General features: G+C 42.4%; 1 protein-coding gene across 1 annotated transcript in view; it reads right to left on the reverse strand.

The window, feature by feature from the left end:
• Nucleotides 1-25,783, reverse strand: part of ATP6V1A (ATPase H+ transporting V1 subunit A) — a 449,992-nt gene that overhangs the window by 225,436 nt on the left and 198,773 nt on the right. The window lies entirely within an intron of this gene.

Here is a 25,783-nt window from a genome sequence, read left to right on the forward strand (position 1 = left end):
CAAATACTTAAATTGACTCACTGAAGCCTTTGAGGCATATTCCGGGTTCCCAGAGCCCACCGAAGGACCAGCACAAAGCGGGCTGTCAGCTGCCTTTGTAGATGGGTTACGCCCTCAGGTGAGGGACAAGTTAAAGGAAGTATGCTTAAACTGGCCTAGTTTGGGCTTACATGAGTTAGTCCAGCAGGTACAATACCTATCTGACCATTTAGCTAAAGAAAAGAAGGATTTACAGGAGAAATTAGTAAAAGCATAAATCCAAATGTGTGGCGCTTTTGGTCAGTGGGGTAGAGGATGAGGGAGAGGGAGGGGTGGACGCCAAGGAGCAGGAAATCAGAATAGACAAAACTGGCAGGGAACACAGTCGGCTCCACCCCAGAATTCTAGTAATCAGAGTGTTTCAACTGTGGCCAACCAGGCCATTGGAAAAATTAGAGTGTCCATATTTGGCTGAGCAATCTGCACCATACACCGATACGTCACAACAGTGGAATTCTAGCTGGATGCCGTCCAATCAACAGCAACCACAATGAAGGTTCCCTGAACAGAAACAGCAATTGTGTCCTTTTATTCCTGTGGATCAGGATGGACCACATGTTATGTTACTGGTTAAAAATAAACCCTATCCATTTTTAATTGATACCGGTGCGACTAAATCCATGCTAGCTGGCAAAGCAGCCATGAATTATTCCCTCTCCGACAAAATAACTAGAGGTGTGGGTGTATCTGGTATACCTATTGAGTACTCCAAAACTATTCCAGTCCCAGTAACTTTGGTACCTCTGCAGGATAACCATGCATTTTTAGCAGGACCCTCAGCACCTTTAAATCTATTAGAGACTTGCTTTGCAAAATGGGGGCCACAATTTTTTGCACAGCTGATGGAGTTTATCTCCAAGTACCTTCAGACCAACAGGACAGTAACCCTGGCAACTTTAGATGACTCTGTCATTTTACAGACGATGTGTATCCAGCCAAATTCTGACAGAAACGAGTATTTACATTCCCTACCCTCTCACCTGTGGACTACTCATGACAATGATGTTGGGTTTTTGACCACAGCTACTCCTGTAAAAATAACCCTAAAACCAGGAGCAACATTACCGCGAGTACCACAGTACTCTTTGACAGCTGAGGCTATATCTGGTATTGCCCCTGTTATTTCTGCATTAGAACAGCAAGGGATCATAGTACCCACCACAAGCCCATACACCCCAATATTACCGGTGAAAAAACCTGCCAAACAAGCTTACAGAATTGTGCAAGACTTGCGAGAAGTTAAAGCTGTTTTGCCCGTTTTCCCGATTGTTCCAAACCCAGCTACTATTTTGAGCTGTATCCCACCTACTGCAAAATGTTTTATGGTAATAGATATTTCATCAGCCTTTTTCTCTATTCCAGTGCATCCCGACAGTCAGTATTTGTTTGCATTTACCTACAAAGGTCAGCAGTATACATGGACTCGATTGTCCCAAGGATATGTAGAATCCCCAACCTTATTTTCTCGAGAGATGCATAGACAGTTACAGGATCTGCAACTACCATCACGTTCAGTTCTAGTCCAATATGTGGATGATGTTCTTATAGCTTCGTCAGACAGTAACTCATGTAGGGAAGATTCCCTTCTAGTGTTAAACTTTTTAGCTATACGAGGGTTTAAAGTAAACAGATCAAAATTACAATTCTGTCAGGAAAAGGTGCAGTATTTGGGACATATTATTACAATGGGTTCTCATCAAATACTCCCAAATCATATAACATCTACTCAAAATGCCCCACGCCCTGTAACTCAAAGGCAGCTCCATTTGTTTACAGTATAACATTTCAAAAGGCACTATGGCTCCCGCACAACCACTGCCAAAACCATTGGGACCATTTTGCGCTTTGCAATGGGATTTTATTGAACTTCCACCTTGTGCTCATTTCAAATATGTTTTAACTGTTGTTGATGTTTTTTCTGGGTGGTTAGAAGCCTACCCATGTGCCAAAAATTATGCTATTTCAGTTGCTAAGAAACTTTGTTATGAATTGATACCTTGTTTTGGTGTTCCCTGTCAAATATATTCGGACCGTGGAACACATTTTACTGCTCAGTTAATTGATTCACTGTGTAAAATGTTAGGCATCACTCTAAAATTTCATTGTCCATATAGACCACAGGCATGAGTTATTATTGAACGCATGAATCAGACTCTGAAAATCAGACTGGCTAAAATTACTACTGAAACGGGCCTCACTTGGGTACAGGCCCTACCTCTAGCCCTACTCTCTCTGAGAGCGCAAGTACATCCTACTAAAGGTCTTTCTCCTCATGAAATCCTCATGGGCCACCCTATGCGTATGCCCATGACTCCACCACCACCACCCTTTTTCTGAGTATGATGCATTTGATCATGATATTCTTGTGTATTGCACTTCTCATTTCTTTTTTACAGTTTCATCATCGCCAGGTAGCAGCGGCTCAACACATCCCTGATCCTTTCCTGTCCTCTGCACTACAACCAGGAGATTGGGTGTACGTCAAGTCATTCTCTCGAAAAAGAGCACTACAACCATGCTGGAAGGGGCCCTTCCTGGTTCTAATGACAACATCATCAGCGGTTCGACTACAAGGCTCACCCACTTGGATTCACATATCGCACGTCAAGAAGGTCATCCCATCTGAAGATCAACAGCCTCTACCTTTTGCTACTCCTGATTCTCCACCTATTGCTACTCGTACTCGAAGCCATACTGTACCAGCACCTGACAATGCCTGACGTTTATCCATTTGGACAACCTCACCCTCCCGACACAATACAAGTGCAACCACCATTTCCACAAAAGCACTGCACAACTATTTTGGTGGTTATTTTTGTCGTTATGTTATTTTTACTGTGGCCATTTTTATTTCCTGCTCCAAGTACACCTCATGCCAAACGAGCTGCATGGCATCCACCTTTCAACACCTACCAAGCTATTAAATATGCTTGTGTCATCCCTCAATGTCTCGAACTGCTGGATTTGCACTGTTATTCCTACTGTTCATGGGGGATTGATGCCAAATATAGTCCCTTTAGGGGTTAATGAAACCTGGATGAATCTGATCTACGATACATAAAATGTTATTTCAAACGACAAGATAGCATTACAGTTGTCCCTCTGCCAAAACGGAACTGTGTGTTTTCAAAAACTTGGTAAAACTAGAGTCGGATGGAGCCATTGTAACAAAACAGTGGTACATAACTGCACTGCAGACAATTCGGGTTGTGTAACAGATTTCACACCTATAAAAAGACTTGTTAGAAACTCTATAGCTAACTCTTCCCAGAAGATAGAAACTGTCTATTGGAAAATATTCCAAGGACTGCAGGACGTCAGGGATCGCTTCAAGTCTATCAACATCACCATTAAAGTATAAAACTGTTATTGTGTGTGCGGAAGAAAAGCATATAAATGGCTACCAGGAAACTGGTCTGCTTCCTGGGCTACCTAGTCCCAGCTATTCGACATGTATCTGCATTACCTAAAGGGAAAATTCAGAACGTTCGAGAGGTCAAGAAGCCTGCCAATCCTGTAGGTCAAGTTGATGCTTCATGGATCTATCATGATGACTTAGCTCATACTAGCACCAAAGGACTGTCCCATATGGACTTGGGTGATGACGTCATATCATGGGCTGGTATAATTCCATCATACGGAGCAGTGAAATCAATTTGGGAACTGAGAAAGCTAAATTGCTTGAAATATTAAGCAATGCTACATTTTCTGCCTTAGAACTAGTGACTGATGAATTGACTGCTATGAGAGCTGTAGTACTCCAAAACCATATGGCTCTCAATTTCGCCCTAGCGGCGAAAGGAGGAACTTGCGCTTTAATCCAGGAGGAGTGCTGTACATTTATTCCTGATAATCAGCACAAAATTGAAAGCCATCTAGAACTGATTCAAAGAATTTCCGAACTCTCGAAGGCCAAAGAGGCCGATAGTTCAACATGGGCACGGTTAACCAACCTGTTCTCAGGCTGGGGAGGTGGACTGTTGAAGCTGATTTTTATTAATTGCAATATTGGCGAATGTTGCTTTTCTTGTCTTATTCCTAATCAAAGCACTGATCTTGAAATTAATGTCTTCAAAAACTGTGAAGAAAGTGCCAAAGTTTTATATGCCTACAGCTATGAATGCAGACGATGAAATGACAATGTTTCCAATAATGAAAGGACCAGTAGCATGGTTATGTTAGATTTGGGACAAATGTATGATAGGTTAAATGGTGATGCTTACACAGCATCAAATGGGGGATTGTAGAATATGAACAGCCAAAGCATGTGTTTGAGGAAATTGAGTATGTGACAGTTTGTATGTATTAAAATATACTGTGTACTATGAACTTTGAATGAACTCTGAGCAATGAGAAAATACTGAAAAACAAAACAAGAGTCTGCCTGAAAGCAGGAAATGTGCCTTTTGTGAAAGTGCATCCGATTTTCTTTCTCTGCCCAGAGATATGATGATGTGAATAGTCTTATGTTTACGGGTAAACCTTTGATTGGTTAATTGCCCTGTATAATGATCTAATTGGTTCATTTTTATATTTTTGTACTGTCAGCAATATCACCAGTATATAAGCTCGTTTATTCCTTTGTTCTGGGAGTCTCCCTTGTGCTTTCCATGAGGCTCCCGCACATGTGTACTGTAGATAATAAAAACCACTGAAAGAGAGAAATAACTGTATTTGTCTTCATTTTCAAAGTATTGTGTAACGTAACAGTCCGTAATTTACAATTTGTATTGGTGGTGGCTTGTATGTTTTCTGCATGGGTTGAAGTTTATCCATGTCCCAAAGCAGATTCTGTAACAGTTGTTAAAAGACTTGTATTTGAATTTATACCTAGATTTGGTGTACCTTGTACTATCAATAGTGATCTAGGAACTAATAACACCCTGACTAGACAGTTATACAAGATTTCTAATACTAAGTTGACTCTCCATTGTCCCAACCATCCACAGTCATCCGGATTACTAGAGAGGGTCACTCGGACCCTTAAAAATAAGATTTCAAAGATTTGTGCTGAAACAAACCTTAAACAAACAGTCAGAGGCACTTCCCTTAGCATTAAAAAGTATGAGGAGTACATTAAATACTACAAGGAGACTGAAACCCTATGAAATATTAATGGGGAGACCCATGGCCCCCTTCCAGCTGCTCCTTGTGTCAAATGAAGTATTACCTTGTCTTATTGCACAACATATTCATTTTTTGCATAAGCACCACAGAACTGTATGAGAAGATCTTCCTCAAACTCCTGACTAGCCCTGTCACCAACTGCAGCCCAGTGATTAGGGTTATGTCAAAACTTTCCAGAGAAAGAACAGAGTGAAAAGGTCCTGTCCAGATGCTGTTCACAACATTTACTGCCATCCGCTGTGCAGAACTACCAATGTGGATCCATTCTTCACATTGTAAAAAGGCTTGCTATGTGGGGGCCCTAGATGAATCATCTTTGTCAGCAAAGGTGAAGTGCAAAGAATAAATCTGCCCAGTCCATAATGAATCCAGTGATAGCAGGTACTTTTTTTTTTGTTGTTGTTGCCGTTTCCTTTTATAAACTTGTCGAGGGAAAATAAGTTTCCTCTTTGTTCTTCGACAATATACTGTGGACTTAATGTGCCAAACTGTTGGGTGTGTTCACATATATCTCATCATTCTAAGGCAGGGATTGCCATAATTCCAATCTCTACATCACAGGTGACATCTGAAAAGGATCTTCATGACACAAATCTTAACTTGGCATAATGTGACTGACTTTTCAAAGGCAGTCTCTCTCCAGTTTGCAACCACAAATCTTGGAGAGACATGCTATGCCAGAAAAGGAACTGTATGCAATGACACTAGACATTAAAGTGCGTTGAACTCTTTACACTTAAACGACTGGGGTGTGGCATGGACATGATAGAGGATCGTTACTACATTTGCTGTGATCGTGCCTACCCTCTGGTTGCCTACAAACTGGCCTGGATGTTGTTTTGTGGGCTACATTACTCCTGCTATTCAACATAGAGAACCCTCTAGCAGGCAGACTGAGAAATAAACAGGCAATTCACTGGGCAGAGCAAGTATCTTCAGTCTTTACTCCTGGGTATGGAGTGCAAAGGACAATGCCTGAAATCATCATGCTTGCTCAAATTCATCAGGAGTTAGCAAACCATACTTTACATCACATTAGGGTGGCAAATCAAGGAATTACTGAAATTCAAACTGTGGTATTACAAAATCGGCTGGCACTCGACATAATGTTACCTGCCAAAGGGGAGTCATGTGTCCTCATAGGAAGTTGCTATTCTTACATTAGTGAGTATCACGATGAACATGAAAAGTTGGCTAATTTCATAAAGCAAATGGCTAAGGATCTGGACAGCACCTCTACATAGCGGACACTTTTTGGATGGTTAGGCAGTATATTTAGTAACATGAGAACCAGTATATTACAAGGTATCATTACAATAATTGGTATTATTCTTTTACTTGTTCTTTTAGTTGTTTTAATAATATTTTCTGTTCTAAAGTCTGTAATTACAAAATGCTTAGCCTCACCTGCACGCGCAATGTCACTTATAAATGTGTCTGATAATGAACTTATAAATAATTCAATCACATTAGATGATGAATACTATGATGATGAAGCATATAGTTAAAGAAGAATTAAAACATAATTCTGTGTGTTGTATGATGTCAAATGCGGGATGACTTATGGAAAAATATTATGTCTCATGATTATTCTTCATAAAATGCATATTAACTTGCAGTTTCTTCACAAATGAGTGAAATAAAATTATATAATAGGTTTATGTCAACAGAAAAAATGAAAAATATATGCATGATTATGCAAAATATAGTTTTACATAAGTTGTAGCTTTACATTTCAAGTGTCTTACGACTGCAATCTCTGTTTGTTCTGGCAGATAGCTGAAGGTGAAGAAAGTGCTGAAGGAGTTAAGGGATGTTATGTTAAACTATGCTTAAAGAGTCTAGTTTCAGAATGCTAATAAAGAAAAAAAAAAAACAAATGACCAGGAATGTTTTGAAACCAGATTAATAGTACCCTCTAGCCTTCCCACGCTTGGGGATAAGTCTTCATAAGGACATCTTTCAGATAGTGTGCAATGAAACTGAATGTTACAGGGTTGAAAGAAATTCTTAGAGCAGGTGGTCTATGTTTTAAAAAGGCATTTTGTCAAGTGTTTACTTGAAGCTCTAAGAAAGAATCATGATGGATGAGGACATTTTTAAATATACTGATTCGTGAAAGTAATCTAATGTCAAAGTTCTGCATGCATAAAATTAAAAACAAAAGGTAGACCGTGTTTTTTCCTTTGTTCTTTGAGACTGATTAAAAATCTTGGCAGGCAGTCTCCCAGCACTGTTTAGGGAATAAACCAGTACTTTGCACACCCTAAAGCATTATTCTTGACTCGGGACTAAAAGGTAAAACTCTTGTCATTTATTTGTGAACTTTTAACACCCATCCCTCTCTGCATTCAAAATAAAAATGAAGACACTTTCCTTGCATACCAAATGCATATGCTTTAAACACACAGCTTCCTCCCTCTTTCTCTCCGTTCCTATACTACAGTCATCCCCCATTGCCAAAATTATCCTATGGACCCACAGCTGTGGACTGACATGCACTTCACCTACACAACCTGTGGAATGTCAAAAACTGATTAAAAAAAAAAACTCCTTGACAGGAATGTCAGACATACAAAGGCAGACTGAGAAATAGCCCCAAAAATTAATACAACGTTTGGGGCTGCAAAGATTCAGGCTTCCCAATTTCAGCAGGCTGTTTTTCTGTTGCAGGGTAGAAAGTCAACTCTGACTTCTGGCTGATGGCAGTAACAAAGCTTCACATTTCTTCATTTAAGGGAGGCCTTAATTTTTCACTCTCAGCTAAAACATTTTCTTGCTGAAAGTTGCTAGTGTTCAAAGGGGGACATCTGCCATTCCGTTCCTAAATAAAACACTGCAAGTGAAACTCCTTTGGCAGAATTTGCCTTATGCATGCAAAATGTTTACAAATTTTAATCAGATGAAGTTGACCTCAGAACTTTTAACACTTCCAATCCAAAATCTAACAACCAAATAAGAGAAAAAAAAAATCTATGCAATGCAATAACAATATTAAGTATAACAGAGGCATTCTCAAACTCTCTGTAAGTTACATAGAACAGACCAGTGGACAGGCAGAAGATTGACAAAAACAATTGCTTCTTGTGGCAACAAAGAACTGAAAATGGAATTAACTGCTTCTCCTTTTAGTTGTGTATACTGATCTCCAGAGTCAGAGGAGGAGCCTTCAGCCAATTCCTAAAGATGTGACGTTATCTCGTACAGCAATGATCCCTACAATGAACATGCAGGAGTTTTCAATCAATCACATAAAAAATATGGGTCTAGAAAAAAACACATTTATATTACGCTGTCAAAAACTCAAACTGTCGATAATGTAATAGACACAACTGTCAAAACCCCCGAACATTGAACACACAAAAACACCCAAACACAACACAAATTGCTCTATGCAGGGGGGAAGCCCCCCTACACTCACCACACCCCCCACTACTTAAATACACCAACTCCAAGATCACAATAAATTGCAGTAAACGGAAATCTCCCCTTACGGAGATTTCAGTTTACACGCGCAATGACTTTCGCTTTTGACATTTTGGTGCCGACAATATCAGCTTCGATATTGTCGGCCTTCGACGAGGTGAAGTAGACCCGAAAAAACATAACCCTCCAACCATAATACTAAAACCCAGAAGAAATTACCTGTGCACTTCATTAAGTAATACAGGAATGATTCTGAAACAGCTCTGATAGAGGCAATTAGGATTCAACCTGTAAAGGAAAGTACAGTTTTGTACCTACCATAAATGTAGATGTTCGAGGATTCCCTTGCTGCAGTCCTGACAATTGGGTATAGTCCGCGTCCCAGTCGGCCCGAATACCAGAGTATAAGGCTGACGTCGGTCATGGCGTCAGTGCGTCAGGGTACTAATGCGCATGACCGGCGTCATTTCCTCAGTCTTTTCTTGCCCCAGATGTCAGAAGACCCAAAAAGACAAGTCCCAAAAACAACCTGCACCAAGAAACATGTACAATATATACAGTAATATATACAAAAAATATAAGCATGTAAACTCACCTACACAACCACCCTGAAACACAGAGGGGAAGGAGGGAGGGTAATGGACTGCAGCAAAGGGAATCCTCGAACATCTACATTTATGGTAGGTACAAAACTGTACTATGTTCTTCGTCTTCCCTTGCTGCAGTCCTGACAATTGGGTAGAATCCCAAAGCAGAGGGAAGGGAGGCTGGCAAATTATAAAGTAGCAGGAGCTGACAACATGCCTTGTAAAACAGCTGTGGCAAAACCAGCTCTAGTCTTAGAGTATATAGGCAGGTGATAATGCCTAGAGAAAGTATGCACTGAACTCAAGTAGCTGCTTCCAGAATATCCTTAGTTGCCACCCCCCTTAGAAATGCTGTTGAAGTGGCAGTAGCCCTAGTGGAATGAGGCCTAATCCCAGCTGGAACCTCTTTGCCATGATGGGAATAACAAAATGCAATGCAAAAGCCAATCCACCTAGAAATAGTTTGTTTTGACACAGGTTTGCCCTGTGAACTTAAAGCAAAAGAAACAAGTAACTGCTGAGACTGCCTAAAATCTTTAGTCCTGCTCAAATAATAACGAATTGCCTGTGTACATCTAAAGTGTGCAAAATCTTTTCCCCTTTATTTTGAGGATCTGCAAAAAAGGTAGGCAAATGAATAGTTTGGTTTAAAGCCACACTAGAAACCACCTTAGGCATAAAGGAAGGATTAGTACGTAATGATACCCTGTCCTTATGGAAAATCAAAAGGGCTCTACTGCCATAAGGGCCTGCAACTCAGACACCCTTCTTGCAGAAGTAATAGCCAACAGAAAAGCAGTCTTCCATGACAAATATTTCAATTCAGCAGTAGCTGCAGGCTCAAAAGGTTGTAGAGTAAGTTTTTCCAACACAAAATTGAGATCCCAAGCAGGAGTAGGAGCTCTCTGGGGGTCTTATATTCTTTGCCCTCTAAGAAACTGCTTGAACAAAGGATGCGAAAACAAGGTGGGTCACAATCATAGTGAGCTGAAATTGCTGCAGCATGAATCTTTATGGAAGAGAAAGACAAACCTTTGTCCAATAACTCAGTAAGATATTGAAGAGCCACACTCAAATTAGGCTCTGAAATCTCCAATCTTTGCTGTACACCAAAATAAAAATCTCTTCCATTTTTCTACACTCTCCTAGTACTAGGCCTTCTAGCTTCCATAATCACATTTAAAACTTGTTGAGGAAGCTGAGACCTTCCATGTCTCAACACAGACTGTGCGGAGCTGTGAGATCGGGAGTTTGAAGCTTGACATTGAGCAGATGACCGTCCTTCTGAGATAACAGATGAGGAATCAGAGGTAAAGGCCATGGAGGCTTCTTTACAAGACTCCTTAGAAGTGGGTACCAGTGTTGCGAGGCCAATCTGGAGCTATCAAAATCATCCTTGGCCTGTCCTGTCTGACCTTTAGTAATACCTTTGGAAGAAGAGGTAGAGGTGGAAAAGCATAGACATGAAGGTTTTTCCAACTGAAAGACAGAGCATCCACTTTCCAAGCTGTGTGATGAAACCCCTTTGTGCAATACTTTGGCAGCTGGTGGTTTAGTGGAGAAGCGAACAGATCTATGTCTGGAGTTCCCCATGACACTGTCAATTTCTGAAATACATGAAGATCCAGTTTCCACTCGTGGGGATCCATGATTTGTCTGCTTAATACATCTGCTAGGGAGTTCTGTGCTCCTGGCAGAAACCTTGCCTGAAGAGTCAGTTGCAGGCTTAACGCAGTCTCCCATAAAATCATTGCTTGCCTGCATAGAGGATAAGAATGTGTTCCCCTTGCTTGTTGATGTACCACATGACAGTTGTGTTGTCTGTCAGAATCAACACCTGCCCTGGAGAAGTAACTCCTTGAACGCCATCAATGCAAACTGGACTGCTAACATCTCCTTCATGTTGATATGTAGATGCTGTAGTCTGGCAGGCCACTTGTCTTGTATCCACTTTCCATTTAGATGAGCTCCCCAAGCAGTGTCCGAGGCATCTGTCGTTAAAATCTGACTCGCCTCTGGCGGGTCACAGAGTCCCTTGTTTAGGTGACATTCCTGAGCCCACCACAAGAATTCCTTTTGAAGGCAAGGTATTATTTGAATGACAGTGTCCAAATCTTGGCAGTGCTGTGTCCATACATTTTGAGATACCATTGCAGCTTCCTCATATGCAGTTTGGCATTGGGAAGCACCAGAATACAAGATGCCATGAACCCTAATGCTTGAAGGACTGTCCTTGCAGTCAGCACGGACTGATGAGATAGTTGATGGAAGTAAAGTGACAGACTCTTTTGTTTGTCCGGGGTTAAAGGCCATCTGGGCTGCTGTATTCAGTCTCACACCCAGAAAGCACATGTCTTGAGAGGGTACTAGACTGGACTTTATTTCGTTCACAGAATACCCTAGGCATCTTAGCACTGCTATGACATATTCCAGATGCTGTAGAAGGTGTTCCTTTTCTTGAGCCAGAATCAGGCAGTCGTCCAAGTAAGGATAAATTTGAATGCCTTGAAGCCTGAAGTAAGCTATCACTGGAGCCAGAACCTTTGTGAATACTCTGGGCAGTAGATAAGCCAAAGGGCAATGCAGAGAACTGATAATGAAAATCTCCAGTTCGAAACCGCAGATACTTCCTGCAACTTAGCCTTATGGGCACATGAAGGTAAGCTTCCTTGAGATCCAAAGTTACCATCCAGTGATCCTTGCCCAGCAGAGGTAACAGTTGCTGCAACATCTTGAACTTGGGAATGTCCAGATAAGTGTTGAGGATAGATAAATCCAAAATTGGTCTCCACGTGTTCCCCTTCTTTGGTACTAGGAACAGGCGAGAATAAAATCGAAGCCCCTTTCTGACACAGGGACTGGCTGAATAGCCCCTATCTGGAGCAACTGAGAAACTTGCTTGAGAGCCTCTTTTCTTTGTGGAGGAGGAACATCTGGCATGCCTTTGAAAGGGGGCATTGTGTGGAAATAAAATCTGTACCCGTGATGAATGATATCCAGCACCCATCTGTCTTGAGTGATTAAATCCCAATTTTCTTTGAAAAGAGACAATCTTCCTCCCAAAGGAGCTGCCAGACGAGAGTCCACTGGCAGCTGAAAAGGCAGGTCATTGGTTCTGCTTACGAAAGGACTGACCCCTGCCCTCACCAGAAGTCTGAGCAGGTGAACTGTCTGATCTAGGCCTAAAGAACCTTGAGCCCTGCCCCTACCACGTCTAGATCTACCCCTAGACTGGGAACCATAAGCAGGATATGTCCACCCCTTAGCAGGCCAATTTCTACTAAACTTGGAGGCTGCACCTGCAAAAATCTTTAACAGTCTGCATAGACTTAGCTTTGTCCTCCATTTTCTTTAAAACTGCTTCCACAGGCGGTCCAAACAACACATCAGACTGTAAAGGAGCATCCAAAATCCTGGTCTTAACATGCTCAGCTAAATTCTGATCCTTCAACCATGCATGTCTGCGAAGAACAGAACTAGTAGCAGCCACCCTCGAGGAGGCCTGAACAGCATCAAACCACACTGCAAAGAATGCTTACCCACTTGTTCAGACACATGAACCAAATCCAGCAATTCTTTACACTCAATACCTTCCGCTTCAAAGCATCCACCTTAGATTTCAATTGTGAAAGGAGATAATTCTGATATTTCAGCATATGAAATTGACAATTCAACGCCTCATGGCTAGAGTGGAAGAAGTATATACTTTCTTACCCCACCTATCCAAAGCCCTTGCCTCTTTATCAGAGGGTACAGGATTTTTAACCACAGAAGCTTTAACACCTTTAGCCCCTGAAACAGTTTCTGGGTCCGCCTGGGACTCTTAAACACTCATGAGCTTCGGGCACCCTATAATACCTATCAGGCTTAACAGGAGCAGGAGGCAAGGAATCAGGGTTCAGAGAAGCCTCTGCAAAAACATCCTCCACCACATTCAACACAGGAGGAATAGCTAAGGGCCTATGCTGAGGCAAAACAAGAATTCCCTAAGCCTTTTTCTGGAGTCAGAGTAATCTTGGCCTTCCCATTTAAAGTGCTCCCTCATGGAGTGAAGAGTCTCTGAAAATGAAAAATCCTCAGGAGGAGAAGCTGAAGGAGTGGAATCATCCACATCAGAATCAGAATAAGCAGGAAACTCTTGCAAGTCTTCCACAGAAGACTCTGAAGCCTGTGAACACTGTTCAAAACTATCAAACTCCTGTTCCACCCTAGGCCTCTTATCAGGTGGGGCATAGAACCTCTAATCAGAGTAATCAAATCTTCTGCCATTTTAAGCATATGTTTCTTAGGCACAGAGCCGAAATGCTAGGAGAAGCCCCTACAGAAGCTGAACTTGGCCTTCCTCTAAAGAAGCTTTGGCAACAGAAGGAGAGGCCCTAACTACCTTGGGAAGAGAGGGAAGAACAGTTACCTGAGAAGCCCCTCAGCCTGGCCTACCTCCTGAGAGGGCACATCCTGTAACAGTAAAGTATCTGCCTGAGACTCCATAGAGACTCCTGGCAAAACCTCTGGCTCCCCTGAGCCTTCTAAAGGACCGACGTCCGGGACTGCGGTTCCTCACCCCTAGACTTCACTGTTTTGTCCTTGCGCTTAGATGAAGCAGGCGTCGGAGCATCCGGCGGCATAGTATAATTACAACGCTTCCCAAACACTAACCTAGCACAATCAAGCCTCCTCTTAATGCGCTTGTTAAATCTAGCACAAGAGCGGCAACCAACAACGTCGTGCTCAGGCCCTAAACAAGGTATACACAATGTATGATAATCCCTATGCGGTATCTGCTTCCCACAAGAAATACAGTTATTCACTTTTTCTGACATCCGGTAAAATACTGAGGCAAGAAAAACCAAATGTTCTTACTTAGCCAACTCTGTACTCGGTCTGAAACTCCGTTTTCGAAAATCTCAAACGCCAACCTGCACTCGCAAAATTGCTTCTGCATCGGACCATGCGGCAAAAAAGACTGAGGAAATGACGCCGGTCATGCGCATTAGTACCCTGACGTACTGACGTCAGTCTAAGGCGCCATGACCGACGTCAGCCTTATACTCTGGTATTCGGGCCGACTGGGACGCGGACTATACCCAATTGTCAGGACTGCAGCAAGGGAAGACGAAGAACATCTAAACTTATTACAAGGCACATAAATAATGCGAGCATTAGTTATGCAAAAATGCTTCTACAGTCTTTACTGTTTAAAACTTCAACTGGGGAGTTCCAGTGTGATATTCCTCTAAAACACATTTACAGGTGTCGGAGGTCAAACAGCAGCTAAATGGATATTCTCTCTCCAGACTGAGTGCGAAATAAAATTATTATAAAGAATAATGGACTCTGCATGTTGAACAAGCACAGCCAAGAAAAACTGTCAAAGTTGCAATGTGAAGGCTGTGGTGTGTTTTCAGACAGAAGAAAAAAAGTATGGTGCAGTCCCTTATGGCTGACAGAGTGGTCACTGAGGAGGAAGAGGTTTCCTTAACTTATTTATATATTTTACATTTGTTGACAGGGAAAGTCCGACTGGACACGTATCTGTTTTCATTGGAGGCCCGGGGAGAAAAGCTCCAGTGAAATGTACATAATCAAGCAGATATGAACAATGGTATTTACACAGAAATAAGGCAAAAACGTTAACAAATATCAGACAGTTCATAGTGCAGTTAGTAACATCTATCATTTACAGGAATCGCATCTAATACATACAGTCATTTGCAGACATATACCTACACTGTGTTGTGGTACAAGCAATATTTTGTAGCTGTAAGCTTTTTGAATATTATGGATAGATAGATAAATCTACAATTATTAGATTGGGTTCTCTATAGCTATATTAGAGCAGGTAAGATGCACAATATGAAGTATGGGTATGCTAGGAATTTTTTATTATGAGTTTATTATCAGTTTTACCCTAGGGTGAGACAGCAGCATAGCCAGTTGTTCATGAAGTGGGTTTTTTAGGAGTTTTTTAAATTGGGTTGTGGAATTATTGGACGTGAGGTGGGCAGGTAGGGCATTCCAGAGTTTAGAAATGGAGTAGCTAAAGAGAGACTTTCCTGCTTCATTGTTGTGTTTGGTGACTTCTAGGAGATTTAGAGTACTAGATCTCAAGGTTCTTTTCATGGTGTGAGGGAGTACAAGTTTTTGGAGGGCTGGGATTTTATCTGAGGAGTAGTATAGATTGTGTACTAGTGACAACTGAATAAGTTGAAGTAGTTGAGGGAATTCCAACAAGTTTAATTTTTTGAGAGAGTCACAGTGATAAATGATAAAGAATAGTTGCGTAAAATCTTACCATAAATAACAGATGTCCTTCTCTTCTCATTTACAGTATTCATAACATGAGGGAGTCCTCCACCGTAGACCAGTATACAAAAGACTTCACTAATGGAGGGTTTATGGTACACTGCACTAGGCTGCAATATGACCTCTGCCATAAAAAGTGCACCATCCTCAGAACCGACTGCCCCAGGTGGAATGCCAGCCTAAGGATGTAAGCTAAGAATCATCCAAGAAGAAATAAGGCCAGGGGGAAGGGGGAAGGAGAAAGGGACAGGAATACTGCAACGGAGAAGAGAAGGACATCTATCATTATGGTAAGATTTTACCTAACTATTCTATGTCCTTCTACTCATCTGTTGCAGTATTCATAACATGAGGGAGAATACAAAGCTCATGAACTAAGGGAGGAGGCAGTATCGGAGAAGCTTTCCAGGAAGCCCTGCAGTATGGCCCTGGCAATCCCTGCTCTAGATTGAGAGATTATACCTAATTTATAGTGTTTGGTGACCGTATGGACCAAGGTCCATGTAGCTGCGTCAAGAACTGAGTTGGGGTCCAATCCCTTGAAAAAGGTGCCAGATAAAGCAACAGACCTGATGGCATGAGCCCTAGCAGGGGAATGCAGAGTCTTACCATGGTAAATGTAGTTTTAGGAAATAGTGTTGGAAATCTAGGAGGAAATAGTCTGCTTGGACACAGCCCTGGAGTGGTAAGAAACGAAGCTATCTGACTTTCTAACAGCCTTGGTCTTATCCAAACAAACTCTAAGTTGTCTGTGGACATTAAAGTACGGACAACCCTCTCACCAGAGTTCTGGGGAGAAGGCAAAAAGTAGGCAAGTATATGGACTGATTTAGAGACAGGTCATTGACTACTTTAGGCATAAATGGAGGGGTTTATGTGCAGGGAGGTCCTGTCTTTGTGGAAGACGAGAAAGGGTGGAGATACCATAAGGGCCTGTAGCTCAGACACTCATCTGGCTGAAGTTAAGGTTAGGAGTAGCACAGTTTTCCAGGAACAGTACTGGAGAGAAGCTGAGGAAGCTGGCTTGAAGGGTGGGAGAGTAAGCTTTTCCAAAACAAAGTTAAAGGTCCCAGGAAGACGGAACAAGTTTCCTGGGAGGACTAATGTATAGGATGACTTCTAGAAATAGTTTTGCCTCAAATCTGTTAGCTAAGTGGGGAGATAGAAGCAGACTGGCAGATATCAGAACCTCTGGGAAAAAAGCAAGTTGTTCTCTGCGAGGCGAGGGATATCCCTGAAGGTGGGTAGTAGATCCCACCCCATGTAGTACCCCTTTTGAACAATTGAGAGAACCTAGGCATCTTTTGTTATGCTTTCCCAGGCTGGTAGGAATGGGGAAGGCACTGGGAAAGTGGGATGTGGGTGCGAGGGGGAAAGCGGTCAAAGAGAGGATAGCATGCCTGGAAAGGGTCACTTAGGTGGCAGAGTTGATGGTGTGGCCCTAGGCTGTTGTGGTCTCCTGTCACTTCTTTTTTTTCCTAGGTTGTGTCAGACAGGAATGTCTGTGCACAAATACAGACTTTGCAGAGCAATTTCTTTGGAACCTGGGTACTGGGGAAAAATGTTTCAAAACCTACAGTTCCTTGCCCTTTTCCTGCAATGATTTGAATGGGTTAGCACCTACAGGTTCCAAACAAGGCAGAACTGTCCAGAGGAGCATCCATAAGTTTGGCTTTTATGTCCTCAGGTAAGGGCTGAAGTCTTAGCCAAGAAAATCTCATCACTGATCCAGAGGCAGTTGCTCAGGTGGAATCCTCTGCAGCATCATGCACTTTATGGAGTGTTGTGCCACTTGAGAAGAATCACCAAGCAAAGTAGCAGCAGATATTTTACTGTCGGAGTCAGGTAAGCTTGCAAATACCTGTGAAAGTTGGGACAAAATTTCTAAATCAAATTTGGTCATATGCATTTACTAATTAATGGCCCTGAATGCTAGAGTGGCAGAAATGTATACATGTTTTGCCTAGTCTATCCAGGATCCTGCTATCCTTATCAGATGGTAAGATGGTAGTGGAGGGCAGCAATTTTAATGGCTTGTCAGAAGCCACAGAAAATACAGAAGGGTCTGAAAAAAGGTCATCTGAAGAGAAACTTGTTTGTCCTCTGGGACCTTGTAGAAGCAGTCTGGCTTTTTGGGGGTAGGTATCTAGTGCCTGTGAAGCTGAGGCTAAAGCATCAAGAAAGGCAGATAAGACAGGAGGGTTAGCTGATGGGCTAGGTGATTCCATCTGTAATAGCTCATAGTATCTTTTTTGTACTTCAGATACTTGGGTGCTACCCCATTTAAAGTGGTCTCTCATCTTAGCTAGGGTGTCTCCAAAGGACAGGTCTAACACTGGTGAGTAACATTCGATTCCTCTTCTGGGGAGGCATAATCCAGTGGGGAATGGATCTGAGAAGAGTAAGCCAGGGATTCATCTCCTGAAGATGCCTCTTCCTCAGATGTATCCTCTTCCCTAGTTCTTTTAAGTGGACAGACAATACTGGGTGGGAGGGGGGCTGTAAAATTTGGAAGAGGCCTAAGTGACATAAGGGCATTGAAAAGACCCTGAGTGAATTGCTGCCAAATCGCTCGTAGGTTCTTTTGGTGGAGATAAATGCTTGTTTTTTTTTTGTTTCTTTTCCCATGCAGGTCTGCTTTATCTAGGGTAGGAGGGCCAGACATAGGCCTACTTTCGATCAGGTTGGAATCTACCTCTTCCCTGACAAGGATCTATGAAATCCCCTTAGGACCTTTGGTAATCACAAGCCGTGGTTCCCCTCAGTCAGCTGACATGGAAGCCTGCTCGGCCTCTGCAGACGTGCTAATGCTCGGATCCAAAGTGGACTGGACTTCAGGCTCAGCACCTGCAGATTTGAACTGTGAACCGGGCATGACTCTGGGCTGTCTATTTGCCTCGAGAGAGAGAAGTCAGTATCCAGAGGCACAGCAAAAGGTTCAGACCTTTGCTTTTTGGCCTTTCTCTTCAAAATCTACTCTGCTTTGGGCCCAGAGGTTCCCTCCATAGCACTTTTTGCTAGCAGTTTTAAGCACTGATTCTCAAGGTAGATAGCTAGGGAGGATAATCTACTCCTTAAAGTCTTTGGGGCAAACACCTGAAATTTGAAGAATCGCCAATTACTCAAGATCACACCGTACGTTGGAATCTAGTATTCGGATCTGGTGGCAGAGAAGTTCTGAGGATAGTGTGCGCATATGTCACTTTTATGGCCAGAGCCAGATTGTTGCCTACATGCAACATGCCACGCACTCTACAGTAGTGAAGTCTTTTATATACTGGCTGACATCGGTTTGCCTACAGTGGGGAACTCCTTCATGTTATGAATACTGCAACAGAAGAATAGAAGAGCATCTGCAAAAAAAAATCAATACAAATTTAGAAGACAATACTGAGACAAATTTAAAAAAGCCAATGAGATTGCCAATATTTTGCAGGAATATTCTGATATTATCCAGCTACTGACACATGAAAACATAGAGCTGAAACCTTTTTTGTTGGCTGCAGAAGTGAGAATGGATAACAATAAGGAGCAACTAGTAATCAAGATACAAGAAAAAAAAAAAAAAAGTAATGGGTGAACCAAAGTAGGCAAAGGGCAGACATTGCATGAACTTGATGAAAGGCTTGCTGGCGTGTGGGACAGGATCAAGCCGGAGAGGGTCTATAGTACCTTGGCACCAGTGAAGAGGGGTAAGGGTCAGTGGTCACAAGTTATTTTGCTGCATGCCTCAAGTGCAAAGCTTCTTTCCAGACTACAGCTGCCTGGCACACAACTTAAGTATAAATACAGCAGAATCTTTGTGGATTAGCAACTTCCAGTAAAAAATGCAATTTGTGCCACTGATGTAGCTATGAAAGTCAAAGGCACTGCATTAATTTACATTGCAAATACGAGAATTAATTTTGCCACTGGGGTCCAATCTCAATAAAGTTGAAGGTAAACCATGGCTTGGAACATAACTTGGTCACAATGGCTACAGATAGGGAACCACAGGTTAATCGACTAGCAGCAGTCAAGAGACAAATAGTAACTTTCTGCAGTAAAAAGTAATGGGCAAACAGAACCTCTTCCACTTTTCAAAATTAATCAGGTGCTGAAAGAGTGGGTAACTTTAATTACAAAGGCGAGGAATTTGGCAACTCCACTGTTGGCTAACTGAAGCATTCTTACAGAATGGACGTGAGGCATTCTAGTGAAACTGTCCAAGGATCTTAGCCAAGGAAAAGGTTGCCTGGTCATGTATAGATATCTGGATTTTAAACTGCTTGACAAAAGAACATGCATGACTGGTGAGATTTGCATGTGTTTTTTTTCTCTTCTCCTTGTGTATTCTGAACCCTTATGATGTCCTGCTGCAGTATTTCACTATGGGATTAACTGCCAAATACTTCAGGGTGAAGGATTGTGAAGAGTTCCCAAGCCTTGAAGCAGTCAATTTAAAGAACAGCAGTAGGATGGATTTGGCTAGCTAAGGATGCATCCTTAGATTAACCTAATCCCCCATCCTTTTCTCCAGGTTGAACAGTTCCTTTCACAATGTGTTGAAACGGATTGCCTTTGTCTTAAACAGATGACTTGGTAACATATGAGTTACACAGAGAGGAGTGGGCTGTTTCATTCTTCTCTGTCACTCTATCCATTTTTGCTTGGTGCTACCAGAGGTCCTGGAAGGAGATGACTGGTAGGGTCTTTAATCAGAGAGGTGGACTGTTACCATATCTCTTAACCATCAAATGAGAGGATCAGGGACAAAGGATATTAAAATCAGGGACAATCAGAGAATCTGCTTAGCATAATCTATGCTTATTCAAATCACCCTATTACTGTGCACAAGAATTACATACACACCAACACAGAGATATATTACATATTAAAATGTTCATATTTCAAGATGGTTTATAAATTCAGATTAAGTTCATAGGTTGGTACTAGGCTATCGGCCCTAAGGACTATGCAAGCCTAGCCATAACAATTCCCTGGAAATTTTTTCCCACGATATTTACTTCTCTGGGCCCCTGCCTAGCAGGGTGACTGACATGATCCCCAGGGTGAATTTCCTATCTCCCATCCAATCATCAAGGTTCCTTCTGAAGAGGGCCAATGAGGTGCTCTCCTTGACATGTATGGGCAGTCTATTCCAGGGTATGGGGAGTCTCTGGGTCAGGAACCTATCCCTCCAGCATGTTTTGTTCATTCTGTGATAAGGTTTAGATCCCAGATACTGCACCAAGACTTATCTTCAGGACAGAGAACCCTATTCTCACTACAGATTCATGTAGAAGCAACTTTTGCATGCTGCTGTAGTGACAGGCGTAACAGGTTTCTAGACCCAATAATTTTGATGTCATATGGCCTTTGCATGTGTTAGGAAAACTGTAATGATGGCGTACCTATAGCCACATGAACAATTATGGGATGGAAAAGCAAAGAAATAGGCAAAAGTATTTGACATACATATGCCAGCACTACAGTTTGCATAATCAATGTGTTACAACCATTGTGCCTACAGCAGATTGCACAAATCTTCATAGTACTGCACACATCCAAAAGATTACAAAAAGCACATCACAACTAAATTAACCACAAGCTAGTACAGCTAAGCATCTCAGACACACACTGCAATAGAACAAGTCAGCAAATAACATTCACCTGTTTAACTGCTTCAAAAAGAAGACAGACATGCTTAACTTATTAAAACCTGTGGGTTGTACAAAAGTCATACCACTAGCAGCCTGCATGTATTCTCATTTAAGACTGACCAGAGGATTTTCTGACCAATCACGTTAAAAAGCGTCAGCCAAACAAAGTAATTATTTTGTGAACACTAAAATGCCCTAAAAAGATAAAACAGCAGTGAAAGTCTTCTTTACAATAGGTCATTTGTAATCTTTACATTACTACAGTAATGCAATGCACAGAAATTCAGAATTATATTTTTCTCCACAGTTTCACAAATTTCCATATCTTGGAATTGGGGTGGCAGGGAGGGGACTTGCACAAAACGGTTATACGGCCATAGGTCATTACTGAAGTCCATCGATAAAGCTGGAAGGCCAGAGGCAAAGAATAAAGTACAGTTTTGTACCTACCATAAATGTAGATGTTCGAGTGTATACACTGCTGCAGTCATTACACTTGGGTTATCCTGCCGTCAGGTGGTTCCCCAGTCGGCCTGAGTTCCAAAGTCTTGGTCCGGCATCGGTTGCTGTCGCCTCCTCCCTGATGTCAGTACGACAGGGGAATAAGATGCAGCCGATGTCATTTTCTTCAGTTTTTCTTGCCCCAGATGTCAGGTGCCTCTAAATAGGTAGGTAATTCCAATTGCTAATACAACTTGCATAAGAAAAGCAAAAAACAACTTACAGCTAACAGCAAATACTCCCCATAGGTGGTAAGGGTAGAAGACATAGGTACATACCAGCCAGTAAGAGGGGAAAAAGGGAGGGTAACCTGGACTGCAGCAGTGTATACACTCTAACATCTACATTTATGGTAGGTACAAAACTGTATTATATTCATCGTGTTACACTGCTGCAGTCATTACACTTGGGTAGAATCCCACAGCTGAGGTAGGGTTGCTGGTTCTATAAGGCATTAGGGGTGGCTATAAGGCCCTGCAGCACTGCAGTGGTGAAGCCAGCGCTGGATTTAGAGTATAGAGGCAGATGGTAATGCATGGCGAAGATATGTACAGAACTCCAAGTTGCTGCTTCCAAAATATCCTTGGTAGGTACTCCCCTGAGGTAGGCAGTTGAAGTGGCTGTTGTCCTGGTGGAGTGAGATCCAATGCTGCTAGGTACAGGTTTTCCATGGTATGTGTAGCAGAAACATATACAATGTCCTATCCATTTTTAAATAGTCTGTTTTGAAATGGCTTTTCCCTGTGCACATGCAGCATATGCTACCAATAATTGCTCAGATTTTCTGAAAGCTTTGGTTTTATCCAAGTCGAAGCGTAACGGCCTGTGAATGTCCAAAGAGTGCAGTAGTCTCTCCCCTTTATTCTGTGGTTTAGGATAAAAAGTAGGCAGGTGAATAGTTTGGTTTAGAGCCACACTGGATACCACCTTTGGCATAAACGTAGGGTTAGTTCTTAAAGACACCCTGTCCTGGTGGAAAATGAGGAAAGGTTCCACTGCCATTAGTGCCTGTACTTCTGAAACTCTTCGTGCTGATGTTATTGCCAGGAGAAGAGCAGTTTTCCAAGAGATATATTTTAATTCTGCTGAGTTAGCTGGCTCAAAAGGAGGTAAAGTTAGTTTTTCCAAAACAAAGTTGAGGTCCCTAGTTGGAGTAGGTGCTCTACGGGGCGGTCTTATGTTTTTAGCCCCTCTGAGGTACTGTTTTAACAGAGGATTAGAGAAAGTTGGTGGATCCGTGTTGTAATGAGCAGAGATGGCAGAGGCGTGGATCTTGACGGATGAGAAGGAGAGGCCTTTGTCCAGCATCTCAGTTAAGTATTGTAGTATCTGAGGAATGTTTGGGACAAGAGGGTCAAGGTTGTGAGCTTGGTTCCAGGCACAAAATCTCTTCCATTTATTCGAATAGGCTTTCCTGGTACTAGGCCTTCTGGCCTCCAGAATGACACCAATAACAGCTTTGGAGAAAGGCATTGCTGGCTAGGTTTAAGGTCTTTAGCTGGCTGTGTAATATTTGATTGTTGTGCTGAGTCAGCAGATGTGGGATTTCAGGCAAAATCCAGGGTGGTTCTTGTGCTAAGCTCCTTAAGATTGAGTACCAGTGCTGGCGTGGCCAGTCTGGTGCAATCAGGATCATATTTGGCTCTTCTTGCCTGGCTTTTATGAGTATCTTTGGCAGGAGAGGTAGTGGTGGGAAAGCGCATACTTGTAGGTTCTCCCAGCTGAATGAGAGGGCATCCACTTTCCATGCTTGTGGATGGTAACTCCTTGTGCAGAATTTTTGTAGCTGGCAGCTTATTGGGGATGCAAACAGATCTATGTCCGGGCACCACCATTTCTGTGTATCCTTCTGAATATTTGTGGATTCAATTCCCATTCGTGGGGATCCATGATGTTTCTGCTTAAGTCGTCTGCCAGTGTGTTTTTCTCTTCTGGCAGGAATTGTGCTTGCAGATGAAAGTACAGTTGTGTACACCTACCATAAATGTAGATGTTCGAGTGTCTTTGACTGTTGCAGTCATAACTGTAGGGTGCTCCTGCGGCAGTCGGCCAGAATTCCAAAGTCTGGGTCCGGCATCGGCTGTACCAGCAAGTACCCTGGCGTCAGAACGTAGAGGGTAAGCTGACAGAGCGTAGAGGTATAGCCTGACAGCCGCATCTTCTTCTCTTCTCTTCCCAGATGTCAGAAGTCAACAAAGAAACCAAAAGGTGTCCAAATAGAAACACAAATACACCACAAAGGAAGTGGAAGAGAGACCAAGTAGAGGGGATTGGTGGGAGGAAACACCGACTGCAACAGTGAAGACACTCGAACATCTACATTTATGGTAGGTGTACACAACTGTACTATGTTCTTCGTGTTTCACTGTTGCAGTCATAACTGTAGGGTAGAATCCCAAAGCTGTGAATGAGGGAGGAGGTTATGCAGAAGAAGGGCAGCTAGAAGGCCCTGCAAAACAGCAGAGGCAAAGCCTGCCCTAGACTTAGAATACAAAGGGAGATTATAGTGCTTAAAAAAAGTATGCACTGAACTCCAAGTGGCAGCTTCCAAAATGTCCTTGGTAGGAACTCCTCTGAGAAAAGCTGCTGAAGTGGCAGCTGCTCTAGTAGAATGACTTCTAACAAAACCTGGAATCTGTTTCCCATAGTGAGAGTAACAAAACCTTATTCCATGAGCAATCCATTTGGAAATAGTTTGTTTAGAAATAGCCTTACCTAGAGAACTGGAGGCATAAGAGATAAGCAATTGATCAGATTTCCTGAAAACTTTAGTTTTGTCCAGGTAAAATCGTAGTTGTCTGTGTACGTCCAATGAATGTAAGATCCTTTTCCCTTTATTTTGAGGATTTGGGAAGGTAGGAAGGTGAATAGTCTGATTTAGAGCCACTTTGGAAATCACCTTAGGCATAAATGTAGGATTGGTCCTCAAGGAAACTCTGTCTTAGTGGAAGATAAGATATGGTTCCACAGCCATGAGAGCTTGTAACTCTGAAACCCTTCTAGCAGAAGTCAATGCTAATAAAATAGCTGTTTTCCAGGATAAGAACTTGATATCGCAGCAGGCTCAAAAGGAGGCAAAGTAAGCTTCTCCAAGACATAATTAAGATCCCAAGCAGGAACAGGAGGAGTTCTGGGAGGTCTTAAATTCTTAGCTCCTCTCAAAAATTGTCTCACCAGCTGGTGAGAAAAGATGGGAGGATCAGTGTTGAAATGAGCCGAGATAGCAGAAGCATGGATTTTGATGGAGGAAAAGGAGGCCTTTAAGCAAAAGGTCTGAGAGGTAAAGTAAAATGGAAGAAATATCAGGCAAAAGAGGATCTGAACCTCGATCCTGCATCCAAATACAAAATCTTTTCCATTTAGAAGAATAAGATTTTCTAGTGCTAGGCCTCCTAGCTTCTAAAAGAACATCCAAAACTTGTTTGGGAAGAGAAGAAAGAATCAAAGGCCCTTGTAGAGCCAAGCTTCCAGGCATAGAGTCTGGATTTGAGAGTGTAGCATTTGACCCTGATGCTGGGACAGAAGAGAAGGGATCAGAGGTAGAATCCATGGAGGTCCCAAGAATAGGTGTTTCAAAGTTGGATACCAAAACTGCCTTGGCCAATTTGGAGCTATCAAAATGATAATCTTTGGTTTGTCCTGTTTTATTTTCAGTAACACCCGAGGCAGAAGAGGAAGAAGAGGGAAGGCATATCCCGAAAGATTCCTCCAGCTGAATGACAGGGAATCCACTTTCCACGCTGTTTTGTGGAAGGACCTGGTGCAAAAGAGAGGCAACTGATGATTGAGATGGGATGCAAACAGATCTATCTGAGGACAACCCCAAACTGCAGTGATCCTGCTGAACAAGTTGGGGTCCAGCATCCATTCGTGAGGATCCAACAGGTTTCTGCTTAGGCTGTCTGCTAAGAGGTTCTGTTTTCCTGGAATGAACTGAGCTTGAAGATGCAGATTCAGATTTAGAGCCGTGTCCCATAAACTCATGGCTAGTCTGCAAAGGGGGTAAGAATGAGAGCCCCCTTGCTTGTTTATGTACCACATGACTGTGGTGTTGTCTGTACGAATCAGAAGAGGTCCTGGTTGCAAAAGATTCTGGAAGGCTAGAAGATCATTTTGGACTGCCAACATTTCCTTCAAGTTGATGTGCCAGGGAAGGTG

The sequence above is a fragment of the Protopterus annectens genome, chromosome 5.part1 (assembly GCF_019279795.1).
Source record: "Protopterus annectens isolate FY-2018-M chromosome 5.part1, PAN1.0, whole genome shotgun sequence".
In the NCBI taxonomy this organism is placed as follows: Eukaryota; Metazoa; Chordata; order Ceratodontiformes; family Protopteridae; genus Protopterus; species Protopterus annectens.